The following is a 4760-nucleotide window of genomic DNA, read 5'->3' as shown; positions in this document are numbered from 1 at the left end:
TTTGGTGGTTAATATGGTCTGTTCAGGAGTTCTATTTCTTCCTGATTGAGTTTGGGGAGGTAGTGTGATCCCAATAATTTGGCCATTTTCTCCATATTTGCAAAATTATGAGCATAGTGATTTTTATAATAGTCGGTGTTAATGTTTGGTATTTGCATAATATCTATTGTAATTTTACCGTTTTCATTTATTAGGATCCTTACTTTTCTATTTCTGTTTACTCAGGCCAAAATTTGTCAATTTTGTTTATCTTTTCAAAGAATCAACTTCTTGTTTCATTAATTTTTTGTATGGTTCTTTTATTCTCTATTAAGTTTTGATCTGATCTTGGTTCTTTTATTTTGCTGGGTTTGGGATTAGCTGGCTCTTCCTTTTTCAGTTCCTTGAGATGATTCATTTGATTGTTGATTTATAATCTTTCTGATTTTTGCACATGGGCATTTAAGGCAATGAGTTTCCCTCTCAAGACTGCTTTTTCAATGTCTTACAGATTTTGATAACATGTGGCCATGTTGTAATTTAGTTCACAGAATCTTTTGATTTCTGTTTTTATCTTCTCCTCGACCCAACTATCATTCAGCAAAAGGTTGTTTAGTTTTGATGACTCTGTGTAAGGATGAGAGTTTCTGTTGGAATTGATATCTAATTTTATTCCACTGTGGTCTGAGAAGATACATGGAATAATTTCAATTTTTAAAAATTTCTTGAGATCTGTTTTGTGGCCTAGAATGTGATCAGTCTTGGAGAATAATTGATGAGCTGGTGAGAATAATTTGTATTCAGTAGCATTGGGGTGGAATGTTCTGTAAATATCTGTTAGGCCCATCTGTTCTGGAGTTGTTAAGTCCATTTTATAACATTTTATTTTCTGCTTGGAATAGCTGTTCAGTTTTGTCAGCCCCTAGATAATATGGGAGTTTTAAAGTCCCTAGATAATATGGTTTTGTTGTTTATCATTTTGTTTAGATCAAGTACTATTTGCTTTATAAACTTGGGAGTACCTATGTTGAGTACAAAAATATTTAGGATTGATAATATCTTCTTATTGAAATTTTCCTTTAACCAATATATAATCACTATAGTTCTTTACCTTTGTTTCTTTGAAGTCAATGGTATCTGTGATGAGAATTGCTACTCCCATATTTTTTTGGTTTCCATTTGCATGGAATATTGTTTTCCATATCTTCACTCTGAATCTGTCCTTGTGGGTTAGGTGTGTTTCCTGCAGACAGAAGACACTTGGCTTGTATGTTTTTTTTCCATTCAGCCAGCATATGTCTCTTCAGTGGGGAGTTTAAGCCATTCATATTTATTGAGAAAATTGATAAGTAGGATGGATTTATGTTCATCCTTTTGTGTGGAACTCTATTGCTTTGTTTTACCTCTTGGACCATTGTGATATGTAGGCTTTGACCTCTAGTGTCTGGGTAGTTTTACATTGGTTGGAATCTATTGTGCTGGTTCATGTATAATGCAGATCTAAGTACTTCCTTCAGGGCAGATCTAGTTGTGACAGATTTCCTCAAAGTTTGCTTGTCAGAAAAGGATTTAATTTCTCCATTTGGTATGAAACCCAGTTTTGCAGATATAAAGCCCTAGGCTGGCAGTTGTTCTGTTTAAGAAGACTGAAGATATGGCACTACCTACTTCTGGCTTGTAAGGATGTTGCTGAGAAATCTGCTGTTAACCTGATTGGTTTTCCCTTGTAGGTCAGATGTTGCTTATGCCTAGCTGATTATACAATTTTCTCTTTCATTTGACTTTGGCCAGGTTAATTACAATGTATCTTGGAGATGCTCTGTTTTTACTGAATCTTCCTAGGGTTCAGTGGCCATCTAGTATCTGGATGTCTAAATTCCTGATGATTTTCTACAATAACATCTTTAACTAGTGTTTCCATTCTTTTAGCACTATCTTCTTTTCCCTCAGGGATCTCTATAATTTGCATGTTTGTATGCTTGCAAAGTAAGTACCAAATCTTTCTATGAGATTTCTCTGCCTTTGTCTCTTTAAATGACTGGGTTAGCTTGAGAGCCTTTAAGCTCCGAGATCTCTCTTCTCCATAGTTTAATGTGTTGCTGAAACTCTCTGCTGTGTTTTGAAACTCCCTGAATGCCTCTTTCAATTCTTTAAGCTCCATTATATCTTTTCTAATATAGTGCAGTTCTTTGGTGACTTTTTCATTAATTTCCTGAAACATTTTTTGGGCTTCTTTTTGCTGGTTTTCAACTTTCTCTCCAATTCTGTTCATCTTTTTTGCTATCCATATTCTGAATTTCATTTCTGTCATTTCAACAATTTCTTTATAGTTGGAGTTCTCTGCTGCAGTTCCCTGGGTGTGATTCCCTGGGGGTGATTCCTTGGGGGTGTTAATCTGTTCTGATTATTCATGTTGTCAGAGTTCTTTTGCTGCTTTTTCCTCATCTGTGGTTGTTTTTTTTACCTATGAACTAAATCATTAGGATTTTCTCAAAAATTCGTAGTTGGAAACTCTCTTGCTGGATCCAAATAAGGAGAGATCAGTAAGTGGTGCTCTGGTATCAGCAGTAACAGCAAAAACTGGATGTAATTTTCATGTTTTCTTCACTGAGTGCCTTTATTTATCCAGGTTTCAGTGAACTGGCAGCTTAAGGTTGAGAGACCCAAGCAGGGCTTTAGACTATGGAGCAGAACTTCTAGCACTACTGCGGTGGTGGAAGCTCTGGTGGAAGCACTGGTCTTGAGGGCCAGGTGCAGCTCTTGCGACTTGGGGATGGTGTCACTGGGTTGGCAGGGAAGTTGGGTGTTCAGCAGTGGAGCAACAAGCTCTGAAAAGAGAGCTTGGAGCCTGGACTGGGGAGGAGAAAGAGACACAGTGTCTGAACAGGACTGGAGTCCTAAAAGGAGGTCCACGGAAGAGGGTGGGGCTGATCCAACTTGGATGGTAGAGCCAGGGTACAAACTTATAGGTGGTAGTTCAGCCCTGGAGGGCAGAGTCTGAGGTGACCCATGTAGCAGGCTGGTCCACAGGGTTTTACTGCTACTCAGAAGCTGCATCAAGCTTCTTGGTGGGTACCTGTGGCCCAGGATCATGGAGGTCTCCACACCCCTCCTAGGATCCACAAAAGTCAGTCCTGCTCTCTCTTGGATTATAGACTGCTGAACCCCACACCATTCATTCTTGTGTTCAGATCCTCTTGTACTCTATAAAGGAGGCACTGGCTTTAGGTCACTGGATATGGCTTAGATAAGCCACAAGTCGATCCACTCCCTCTCCAGCCTGCTGCAGGCCCGGCATGGTGTACCTGATAGCTCAGGATAACCCTAGCTTCTGTCTGTTTCCATGCTTGCTATCTGGTGCAACAGCTCTGAACAGATTTCAGGTTGGTCCCTGGACCCACCCAGCAGAGGGCTGTGGGAGGTGGAGCAGACCCCGCCAGCAGCTGAGATTGCACAGCTGTAGCCAGTCCATGATCTCCAGTCTAATTGTTCTCTAGTCTCTGCACGTCTCTACTATTGTAAAATGTATCATGTTCTTTTATTATTTTTTTTTCTTCACTCCAGATGTCCCACGTTGCCCTTCTGTGATTTCACAATGCTGTTTTTGAGTAGAACAACCTGAATGGTGGCCTGGCTCACATGATTATGGAGACTGGGGAGTCCCATGATCTGCTGTCAGGAAAGCTGATGATGTAATTCAGTCTGAAGTCCAAAGGCCTGGCAGCCAAGGGAGACGAAGGTGTAAATCACAGTCCAAGGACAGGAGAAAGTGAGATGAGATGATGTAGCTCAAGTAGTGAGACAAGGGCTGGGCAGGGGGACAAATTTCTCTTTCCTTCCCAGCATTTTGTTCTATTCAGGCTCTCAGTGAATTGGATTAGGTTCATTGCATCTGGGAGGGCAATCTTCTCTACTGAGTACATTGATGCAAATGCAAATCTCATTCAGAAACACCCTCAGAGACACAGTCAGAGATAATATTTAACGTGGTCACCTTGTGGCTCAGTCATACCCTTTTTCTAATCCAGTTTTCCCCAGAGAGCCTTGTCTTGGCAAAATTGTTGAACATTTTCCAAGCCATGCGTAAAGGTGACACCTTGACTATCAGTTTTTTCCTATGGCTTAGGTTGAATTATATGAAAACGAACATAGTTTTTCCATGTCAGATGGGTAATGTGCCAACATTGTAACAAGGTTTGAGGGAAGCACGTCTCACACAAAAGCACTTAAACTCAACCATCACACTTACAAACCACAAAAGGATCGCAGCATCATTTTTGAAAATAACAGCAATTCCATATGGTTCAATCCATATGTCGACTGGGAGAATTCCTAAAGAGAGTGAGGATGAATCTTAGCCTGCCTCCACCCCCTCCCCCATCATATTTCCCATTCAGAAGGGCCAGAAAAGCACAGATTCTGGAAGAAAATGAACCAAGCAAGAGGTTTTCAGAGTTGCTGATGTGAGCTGGGCTCACAAACTATGGCCCACGGGCCACATGCAGCCTGCCTAGGACATTTATCCAGCCCACCAGGTGTTTTTGCCGCCGCTGCCTGTCCTGCTTAGTAGCCGACTCGTCCTGGGGCCTGCAGTCCGGCCCTCTAACGGTCTGTGGGACAGTGAACTAGCCCTCTGTTTAAAAAGTTTGAGGACCCCTGGACTAGGGCATCCATGCACTCTCAGACTTCTTCTTTCTCTAGGTCCTGTGATCCCTCTCTGGGTCCTATGATCCCAAGAGTCTGTGGCTCTTGAGAAGACCTAGAGAAGCGAGAGTCCTGAA

General features: G+C 41.3%; 1 non-coding gene across 1 annotated transcript; it reads right to left on the bottom strand.

Annotated features, from left to right (window-relative positions):
• Positions 1 to 4139: 4139 nt before the first annotated feature.
• Positions 4140 to 4243, bottom strand: LOC111725255. The gene has a single exon (XR_002773361.1). It is a non-coding gene; the product is annotated as a small nucleolar RNA U13 (small nucleolar RNA).
• Between the last annotated feature and the right edge of the window lie 517 nt (positions 4244 to 4760).

Source organism: Otolemur garnettii, unplaced genomic scaffold, assembly GCF_000181295.1.
Source record: "Otolemur garnettii isolate 467f Iridium unplaced genomic scaffold, OtoGar3 scaffold00034, whole genome shotgun sequence".
Lineage (NCBI taxonomy): Eukaryota > Metazoa > Chordata > Mammalia > Primates > Galagidae > Otolemur > Otolemur garnettii.
This window is presented reverse-complemented; position numbering and strand designations above follow the sequence as displayed.